Source organism: Dipodomys spectabilis, unplaced genomic scaffold, assembly GCF_019054845.1.
Source record: "Dipodomys spectabilis isolate Male_0828 unplaced genomic scaffold, ASM1905484v1 ptg000612l, whole genome shotgun sequence".
In the NCBI taxonomy this organism is placed as follows: Eukaryota; Metazoa; Chordata; class Mammalia; order Rodentia; family Heteromyidae; genus Dipodomys; species Dipodomys spectabilis.
The window spans coordinates 2,875,381-2,886,503 of NW_024871289.1; the positions used below are offsets into that span (position 1 = coordinate 2,875,381).

Below are 11,123 nucleotides of genomic sequence, written 5' to 3' on the forward strand. Positions count from 1 at the left end.
AGGAAGAAATGAAACAAGAAAAGTGGAAAGCCTACACAAGAGTACATTTCCAAAATGATCATCACTGGGAACACATGGGAACTGGTTCTACTGGGAATTTCTAAGGATCCACAGAAAATGTAACTTAAAAATATCCGATTGTCAAAATATAGGAATATATATCCACATGTCCAAAAGCTAAAGATGTCAGATCATTTTCCACAGTGCCCAATTCAGTGTTTCTGCATCACCAGCTATGTTGACTTGTCAGCATTTTGTCAGTGCTTATATTTCAGAAAGGGATATTGGAAAGCAATGGAAGAAGGAGCGTGGGCCAAGAACTGAGAATCTCCTGGGTACAGATTCTGAACTTTGGAGGTTGCTATTTTCAGTGCCCCCACAACCGATGATACTTAGCCATTCACATAAAGTCACAACAGGTTTGAAAATGGTTCAGAACAGGCATCTGCATAGGAGTTCATAAAGAGCTCCATTGACATGACCAAAATAGACCCCTGTCCTCAATGCCTGGCCAAATTCTCAGACTAAAAGATGCTTCCTTTGTTAAATATTGTAGCATATCCTGCCATTACAGATAGCAGAGCTCTGGAGCTTGGGCGAATGGAGGAGACACAGGAGCAGGCAGTGGAGCATTGCAGAGAGCCAGGGTGAGGGGGCAGAATTAGGGGCAGTGCCCAGCCCACCAGGGCCCCTAGAAGTACCAGGGGAACCGGTGGCAGTGTGTGCATGTGGCCTGTGGGCAGATGTGGTGCAGGAGTAGCATGGAGCAGTAGCCCATTTGGGCATGTGGCATCATGGACATGAATGTGTTCACCAAGAACCTGGACCAGGGGATTGAACAGCTGAATGAGTGCAAGCAGCTAACCGAGTCCCAGGTCAAGAGTCCCTGTGAGAAGACTAAAGAAATCCTTACAAAAGAATCCCATTTATAAGAGGTTCCATGTACAGTCATTTCTGTGGAGATGTGCATGAGCAATTTCAGTCTCATGGAACTGTTTAGAGTTGGTGGAAAAATCACCAGATACAAATTACTTGTTTATGTTGACAAAGGGTATTATTTACTTGAAACAGTCACACTGCTTGTAGTTCTGAAGGTACATTACCATGAATGGTTCACCATTCTTTGAGGAAATCATAAGAGCACACAACTGTATGATTTCTATGATGAGTGTTTAGGGAAATATGGAAATGCAAATGTTTGGAAATACTTTACAGATCTTTTTGGCTCTTCATCTCACTGCCTTGGTGGATGGGCATTCCATATGTCTACATGGTGTTCTCTCACCATTGATAGAAACACTGGATCACATCAGAGCACTTGATCTCCAGGAAGTTCCCCTTCAGGGTCTGTGACTTGCTGTGGTCAGATCCAGATGATGGTAGTGGTTGGGGTATATTTCCCTGAGGAGCTGGTTTCACCTTTGGGCAGGATATTTCTGAGACATTTAATCATGCCAATAAATGGTCTGACATTGGTGTGGCATAAGTTGGTGATGGAGAGATAAAACTGGTGCCATGACCAGAATGTAGTAACAAATTTCAGTGCTACTAACTATTGTTATCTTTGTGGTAACCAATTTGCAATCATGAAACTTAATGGCACTCTAAAATATTCTTTCTTCAAATTTGACCCAGCACTTTCTAGAGGTGAGCTACATATGATATGTCATACCCCAGATTACTTCCATGGTATCTCAAGTTTCAGAGTGCACATCTATGTTTAGAGACATGCTCCCAGCAACAGAACCAGATCCCACAGCTGAATCCATAGTCGGAACATCCTCTTCCTCATTTTCTCAAGCAAGGATTTTTTGGAGATATTTCATGTTTGATTTTTCTTGTTCTTTAAGGTGAACTATTGGATGTTAAGTAAGATGCTCAGCTTTCTCAGATCTTTCTTTTTTTCCAACAAGGTCTTGGATTTGGTAATATAGTCAGGAATTTGAACAAGCCTAAAGCAAACTTTTCTTACTCTTTTCTGATAAACTATTTGCTTTCTTCTTTTGACCACCTCAATCCGTGTTGTTAAGTTGATCGTCAACACACTCACGGCTCCAGTTGGGTAAATCCTGATTGTTCATACTTTCTTCAAAAGGACTTCCTTCTGTGGTCATGCTGGCTTTCACAAATAACTTTCCTCAGAAGCTAGTTTTTTCCACTCAGGAACACCGCCTTTCTGGTAAACGCTTCAAATCTGTTGTGTGCTGTAAAGGAGACCCATGCAGTGATGGGGAGGACCCAAAACCAGCAGAAGCTCTTCTTCAGAGAGTGCAGCAGAGTAGCCCACAACTTATCTGCTGACACTTGGAGTCCAAAAGCCATCTTTCCTACCTTAGCAGCTTGGTGTCAACCAGTGCAGCCAATGCCATTTTGGGAACTCATCCTGGTGGGGTCGTACATAATTTTTTTTGTGTGTGAAAATATAGTACAGACGGGTTACTATTTCATGGGCAAGATAATGAATACAGTTCTTATCAAGCATTGTAGCCTCCTACTTTGTTTTCCCTTCCCATCTTTTCCATACTACCCCCACCTCTCCACTCAATTCTCCTCCCCCGCACCAAAGTTGTAAAGTTCTTTTTCGACATAACGACATGTATATCTCATCGTTGCAATGGATCCACCTGTATCCCTATTTAAACGAATTGTTTTTTCCCTTCCCCTCCACAAATTATACCGACATCAAATACAGTGAAAACAGGGGTTATACCATGGGGTGGGACATTAAAGCAACAAAGAAATTATCTTATAAATATGTTAGAAACAATCACATGAAAGAAAAAAACATTTGAATATATACGTTAGGGTTCATTTCCCTATCATCAACTTATCTGATCTTTTCTGCTTGACTCAGACATAATATAGTTCTTGCAAATAAGGGAAATCATGGGACCTAAGATTCTTTGGGCCTGGCTTACTTCACTTAATATATTTTTTTCCAAATTTTTCCATTTCCTAACAAATGGGGCAATATCAATCATTCTGATGGAGGCATAGAATTCCATTGTGTATATATACTGCATTTTCTTGATCCATTCATCAACTCAACTGAGGGGTATCTGGGTTGGTTCCATATCTTAGCTATGATAAATAATGCTGCAATAAACATAGTCGTGCTGGTAGCTTTAGTGTGGTCTTGTTTGTAAACATTTGGGTAAATGCCTGAAAGTGGGATTGCTGGGTCATAGGGGATGTCTATGTGGAGTCTCTTGAGGAACCTCCATATTGCTTTCCAAAGTGGTTGAACAAGTTTACACTCCCAACAACAATGCATTAAGGTTCCCTTCTGTTCACATCCTCTCCAGCATCTGCTGTTATTAGAGTTCTTGATTTTAGCCATTCTAACTGGGGTGAGGTGGTATCTCAATGTTGATTTTTTTTTAATTTTATTTATTTTTTATTGTGAAAATACTGTACAGAGTGGTTACAATTACATGGGCAAGATAATGAGTACATTTCTTATCAAGCATTGTAGCCTCCTCTTTGTTTCCCCTTCCAATCCCTACCCATCCTTCCCCCGCCCCCCCACCAAAGTTGTAAAGTTCATTTTCGACAGAACAACTTGTACTACTCATTGTTGAAACTAGTCCACCTGTATCCTTATTTAAACGACTTGTTTTTCCCCTTCCCCTCCACAAATTATACCGACATCAATTGCATTGAAAGCAGGAATCACACTTTTGGGCATTTACCCAAATGTTCACATACAAGACCACAATAAAGCTACCAGCACAACTATGATTATTGCAGCATTATTTACTATAGCAAAGATATGGAACCAACCCAGATGCCCCTCAGTAGATGAATGGATCAAGAAAATGTAGTATATATACACAATGGAATTCTATGCCTCCATCAGAAAGAATGCCATTGCCCCATTTGTTAGGAAATGGAAAGACTTGGGAAAAAATTATATTAAGTGAAGTAAGCCAAGCCCAAAGAAACATAGGTCCCATGGTTTCCCTTATATGCAATATATAGTATATGTCTGAGTCAAGCAGAAAAGGTCAGATAAGGTGATGTTAGGGAAATGAACCCAAAGATATGTATTCAAATGTTTATTTTTTCTTTCATGCATTTGTTTCTAATGCATTTATAAGATTATTTCTTTATTGCTTTGTATGTCCCTCCCCCAGAGTATAACCCCTGTCTCAATATTCTTTTGACTTGCATTTCTTTTATGGATAGGGAGGTTGAACATTTCTTCATGTGTCTATTGGCCATCCTTCTTTCCTCTTCAGAGAAGTTTCTCTTTAAGTCTTTAGCCCACTTATTTATTGGGCAGTTGTTTCTTTGAAGATGTGTTGTTGGGGGATTTAATTTTTTGAGTTGCATGTATAATTTAGATGTGAGATCCTTGTCCATTGTATGGCTAGTGAAGAACTTCTCCCAATCCGTGGGCTTTCTATTGATCTTGCAAGCTATGTCCTTTGCCATGCAGAAAGTCTGCAATTTCATGCCATCCCATTTGTCCAACCTTTCTTTGATTTGTTGTATTTCTGGGCCTCTATCAAGAAAATTTCAGCCTATGCCAAGGAGACCTAGAGTTTTTCCAATTCCATCATGTAATGTTTTCAGAGTGTGTGCTTTGACTCTGAGGTCTTGATCCATTTGGAGTTGATTCTGGTGCAGAATGATATATAAGAATCTAGCTTAATTTTCTAAAAGTAGTTAAACAAATTTGCCATCACCATTTACTGAAGAGGCTGTCTTTCTTCCATTCTATTTTTTTAGCTCCCTTATTGAAAATTAGATGGCTATAGGTCTATGTAGGTTCACTTCTGGGTTTTCAATTCTATTCCATTGGTCTTGAAGTCTGTTCTTGTTCCAGTACCAAGCTGTTTTAATTAATATGGCTTTGTAGTAGAGTTTGAAATTAGGTATTGATATTCCTCAAACACTGTTCTTTCTGATGAGGATCGTATTAGCTATTCGGGGTCTTTTATTGTTCCATATGAATTTTGGATTGCCTCTTCTATTTCCTTGAAGATTGAGGTTGGGATATTGATAAGTATCACATTGAATTTGTAAATAACCTTTGGAAGTATTGTAATTTTATTGATGTTGATCTTTCCAATTCAGGAGCATGGGGGTTTTTGCCACTTTCTAAGTTCTGTTTTGATTTCCTTTCTCAAGTTATTAAAGTTTTCATCATAGATGTCCTTCACTTCTTTGGTTAAGCTATTTCCTAGGTATTTTATTTTTTGTGGGCCTATTACGAATGGATTTGTTTTCCTAATTTTATCCACACTTTTCTCATTGTTGGCATACAGAAAAGCCATTGATTTTTGAGGGTTATATACCCTGCTAATTTGCTAAAATTTTGAATCAGTTTGAATAATTTGGGAGTGGAGTACGTGGGATCTTTAAATACAAGATCATGTCATCTGCAAAGAGGGAGAGTTTTACTTCTTCTTTTCCTATTTGGATCCTCTTTATTGTATCTTGTCTTATTGCTGTAGCTAGGCATTCTAATACTGGATTGAAGATAAGTGAAGAGTGTCTCATTCCTTGTCTCATTCCTGAGTTAAGAGGGAATGGCTTTAGTTTTTCACCATTAAGTATAATGCTGGCTGTAGCTTTGTCATATACAGCCTTTACTATATTTGGGAATGTTCCATGGATTCCTAATTTTTCCAAAACCTTCATCATAAAATGGTGTTGGATCTTGTCAAATGATTTTTCTGCATCTATTGTGATAACCATGTGGTTCTTATCCTTGCTCCTGTTGATGTGATGAATTATATTAATTGATTTGTGAATATTCAAACAACTTTGCATCCATGAAATGAGTCCTATTTGATTGTGGTATATGATTATTTGGATGAATTGTTGAAGTCGATTGGCCAAAATTATGTTGAGAAGTTTTGCATCAAAGGTCATCAAATAAATGGATCTATACTTGTCTTTCTTTGATGAGTCCCTCCCTGGTGTGCGGATTAAGGTTATGATGGCTTCATAAAATGAGGTCGGTAGTGAACTTCCTCTTTCAATTTCATTGAAGAGTTGCAAGAGTCCTGATGTGAGCTCTGCTTTGAAAGCCTTGTAGAATTCCGCTATAAAGCCACCTGGTCCTGGCCTTTTCTTGGATGGAAGGACTCTTATTGCTGTTTCTATTTCAATGTTCCTTATGGGCCTGTTAAAATGGTTTAACTCATCTTGGTTTATTTTCAGCATGTCAATATTTGCTAGGAAAAGGTCCATTTCTTTCAAGTTCTCAAACTTATTAGCATAAATTTTTGAGAAGTATTCGCTTACAATGGTCTGAATCTTTTTGTTTCTGTGGTGATATTTCCATTTATTTATTTGGGTGTGTTCTCATCTTTTTCTGATAAGATTTGGTAAGGGTCTATCAACTTTGTTGATTTTTTCGAAGAACGAACTCTTTGTTTTGTTGATTCTTTCTATGTTGTTTTTGGATTCTAATTCATTTAATTCTGATTTAATTTTATTTATTTCTTTCCATCTACTGGACTGGGGTTTATCTTCTTGTTCTTTTGTAAGGAGGTTCAGATGTCTCATTAAGTTGTTTGTTTCAGATCTCTCCAATTTGTTAATGTAGGTACTCAGAGATATAAATTTTCCTCTGAGCACTGCCTTTACTGTGTTACAGAGGAGCTGGTAATTTGTGTGCGCATTTTTGTTGAATATCATGAACACTTGAATTTCCTTTCTAATCTCTTCCATGACCCACTCGTGATTCAGCAGTGTGTTGTTCAGCCTCCATGTGTTACAGGACTTTCTATGGTGGCTTTTGGTGTTGATTTTTAATTTTATTCCCTTGTTGTCTGAGAAAATGCAAGTTATACTTCAATGTATCTGAATTTGGACACGTTTGCTTTGTAGCCTAAAAATGTGATCTATTTTGGAAAATGTTCCATGTGCTGCTGAAATTAACGTGTACTCTGATGCTGCTGGGTGAAATATTCGGTAGAGGTCTGTTAAATCTAGTTGATCTATGCAGTTGTTTAGGTCTGTGGTTTCCCTGTTGAGTTTTTGTAGAGTTTATCTATCTAGTGGCGAGAGTGGTATGTTAAAGTCCCCAACAATTAATGTCTTTAGATCTATGTGGGATTTGAGGGAAAGTAGTGTTTCTTGGTTAAATTTGGGTGCTTCATTGTTTGGTGAATACATATTTAGAATTGTAAAATCCTCCTAAAGGAGAGATCCCGTAATTAGCCTGTAGCGACCTTCTTTGTTTTTTCTCACTAATTTTAGTTTGAAGTCTATTTTATCTGATTTTAGGATTGCAACTCCTGCCTGTTTATGGGGGCCGTTTGCCTGTTAGATTTTGTTCCAGCCTTTCACACTGAAAATGTATTTCTTTTTATGGGCAAGATGTGACTCCTGAAGTCAGCAGATAGAAGGATCTTGCTTTTTAATCCAACTAGACAGTCAATGTCACTTAATTGGAGAGTTAAGTCTGTTAATGATGAGAGATAGGACTGAGAGCGTTATCCTGAGATTTTGTCCACCTTCTTGGGGGCTGCCGCAACTGGGTTCTTCATGTGGTTCTTGGATACTCAGTTTGGGTGCAGTTTCTTGGCCTTTATTGTGGTCTTGTTGGTTTTCTATGTGTAGAACATCTTCAAGAATCTTTTGGAGTTCCGGGAAGATGGCGAGGAGAAGCTGGAATCTGAACAAGCTCTTGCATAGAAAGCAGTTTTAGAGTTCCAGTGAACAGAGAAGCACACTAAGTGTGCCATCACAGGACAGAGAGTTAGTCAAGAGAGGGGAAGCCAAGGAGACACATCTGAGCACTTGCCAGCAGGTGCCGCTGCGGCGGCAGGGTCGCAGCTGCGACCACCGCTGCGGGGTCATACCTGAGACACAGAGAGTCCGGGACGAAGGAGCCAGACGCAGTGGACGAGCGGATTCTACTCAACACCAGCAAGAATCGACAAGGAGCGGACATGTTCATCCTGCAGTTTGCAGACCAGAGACGACCCAGGATCCAAGACTCGACATGAGTAGAAGCCTGACATCCTCACTCCTTCTCAGGGAGCAGAGGAGGGAAGGCCACCCCTCCCCCCCCAGCACCGGTGATCTCCATCTTGGATACCGACAAAGCTCGGAGGAGCTGCTAGCTCCAGCTCAGGCCTTGGAATAAAACGAGTCATTTAGCAGGTCACAAGAACTTAACGGCGAAGTGACCTGCCAGACTCAGCTCCATCCAGCGAAAAGTCACCCAGCTCAGGCGCCAGCCATTGGAGTGGCTCTCCTCACTGGGTAACCAGAGCCAGAGGCTGCCCCACCCTCTAGCAGCCCCACAATCAATTGAAAAACAGAAACACTGAGAATGGCTCCAGGCTGGGCACTGTGCGTTTTTTCACAAAATAGCCCCAGGGAAAAGCTACTGTTTGTTGAAAGGCCTCAACTCTACCCAGAACCTAGCCTCATCACTGCATCCCCCTCTTTTGTGATTCTCAAAGCAGATCACCCTCCCAGTAAACTAACCTGGGAGGGGGATCTCAAAATCTTGGGTAAAGCAGAGCATTTTTCTGCCTCTTCCAACAAACTGACTTAAGAAACCAATCAAGTCACAGGACCTCAAGCTGACCAGAGACTCCAACAAGAGGCTAGTTACAGACAAAAGGGAGATACAGGATTCTTCCCACCCCTCCCCCCCCCCAAAAAAAATCAAAGAACTTTTTTTTTCTTCTTCTTCTTTTCTTTTTTTTTGTTTTTTGTTACCTTATATATATATAAAAAAAATTTTTCCTTTTCTAAAACTTTTATTAATCTTTAATTTTTGCCTCTTCTGAAAAAATAATTGTTTTCCAGTAACTTTTTTTTTCTCCTCTTATAATTTTTACTTTAGGCATACGTGAATGTGCGTTTTCCTTTCTTTTCTTGTCTTCTTTCTCTTTTTCTTTCTTTCTTAATTATATTTTTGTTTTTTGTCTAGCTCTACTGAACTTCTGATCTTTTCTTCTCCCTTTCCTATCCTTTCCACCTTTTCCTCTCTTTTGTTCTTCTTTATGTGACTTACCTCTTGTCCTGCACATCCTCAGATAAACCCATAATTAACTAGTGGACCCTATCCCCCATTGTGTACACACTTAATCCACAAATTTATTACTCAATTCAAAACCTTTGAGACTTAAATTCATTAATAGCAGTACTACCTCTTTATACCTATATAATATTTTAAGCATTTTTTTAAAGTTTTTCACATCTCCTCTATTTCCCTTCCTTTCTCTCAACATATTCACATTCCTCTCTAAATAGATGGTCTTTAAATCTCTATAATAACATTAATTTTTATGTTTCTATTTTTTTTCTGGTCTCTTTTCATTCCCCTTTCCCTTTCTTCTTTTTCTCTCTCTCTCTACTTGCATCCTACCCAAAGTATTTCCTGCATTGTGATTAGGACATAGTTAACTCTCCCTGTGCCTCCCCACACCAATCTATTCCTATTTTTTAGCCACATCTCTCCATAACCCTAATAATTTCTGGTTTTACAAATTCTTCTCTGCGGTTTGAAGTCCTTTAACATATAGTTGTTTGATGTTGAATAGATGTATCTGTTGAACTAGATTGTATCTGTAGACTATTGACTGTACAAATGCAAACTTTGGTTGATGGTTGCCTTAAGATAGTGTTCTAGCACAAAACTGGTGCTATCTTCATCTCAAATGGGCAGAGTAAGCCGGAAAAACACAAGAAAAATGGCAAATTCGGGTATCTCAACTCCCAATCTTGATAATCAGGGGATAGAACAGATAATGAATAATCCAGAGGAGTGTTCCCAAATAGCTCTACAAACACTACTGGCAAACATGATAAATGAGAAGTTTGACAACGTACAAAGGACTCCGTATGAGCGTGATAGGGAGAGAGAGGAGGCATCCAGAAGTTTATACAGGAATATCATAAGCGTGAGGAAGCTACTCAAAAACTGATACAGGATTTGCGTGAACAACTTGAGAATACTCAAAGAGAAAGGGAGGAATGGCATAAGCAGGCTGAGAACACTCAAAGAGAACTGCAGGAATCCCACGAATGGGAGGAAGCTAATCAAAGAGTAATACAGGAATTGAGAGACCAGGTAGAGAACACACAAAGATCAATAAAGGCATTCATGGAATCCATTAACAAAGAGCTGAAGAAAGTCAGGGAGACCACAAAGGGAATGCTGAATGGAACCCAGCAGAAGGAATGGGAGTCCAAAGAAACCATAAGCAATCAACTAAGTGATTTGAGGACAAACACTGAACACCAAATTAAGGAAGTAAAGAAATTCATACAAGACCTAAAACAGAGCTTCAACAAAGAACTTGAAGCCATCAAAGATGACCAAGTAGAAGGAAAAGAGATAAAAAACAAAGTAGAGAGTCTTGACAGCAGGTTAGACCATGCAGAAGATCGAATCTCAGGGATTGAAGACAGCCTAGATATTATAGAGAAAGAACATACAACCATCCAAGACAAGTCCAAGAAATATGATAGATCTATCCAACACCTGGAAGACACCATCAGAAGGCCTAATCTAAGGATAATGGGTGTAGAGGAGCACCTAGAAACAGAAGTTAATGGTCTAGGAAATTTGTTTAACAGGATCCTAGCAGAGAACTTCCCAAACATGCAAAAAGATAGGCCTATTCAGATACAAGAAGCCTTTAGAACCCCAAATAGACCAGACCAGAATAGGACATCCCACCGTCAATTATAATCCACACAGAATCAACTCAGAACAAGGAAAAGATCCTTAAAGCTGTCAAGGAGAAAAGGGTAATCACCTATAAAGGGAAACCAATTAGAATCACCTCAGATTTCTCAGCAGAGACAATCAAACAAGAAGAGCCTGGAATGATGTATGCCATGCCCTAAAAACAAACAACTATCAACCAAGAATACTGTACCCAGCTAAACTCTCCTTCATAACTGAAGGCCAAATAAAAACCTTCCATAGCAAAGAAAAATTGAAACAATACATCTCCACCAAACCAGCCCTACAAAAGATTCTTAAAGATGTCCTACACATAGAAAACCAACAAGACTGCAATAAAGGCCAAGAAACTGCACCCAAACTGAGAATCCAAGAACCATAAGAAGAACCCAGTTTTCACAGCCCCCAAGAAGGTAGATAACATGGCAGGAACTCCCAAATACCTCTCAGT

The 11,123-nt window shown here is 39.3% G+C and overlaps 1 pseudogene; it reads left to right on the forward strand.

Moving 5' to 3' along the window:
- Nucleotides 1-794: 794 nt before the first annotated feature.
- On the forward strand, nt 795-1,724 carry LOC122100936 (annotated as a pseudogene).
- Nucleotides 1,725-11,123: the final 9,399 nt, after the last annotated feature.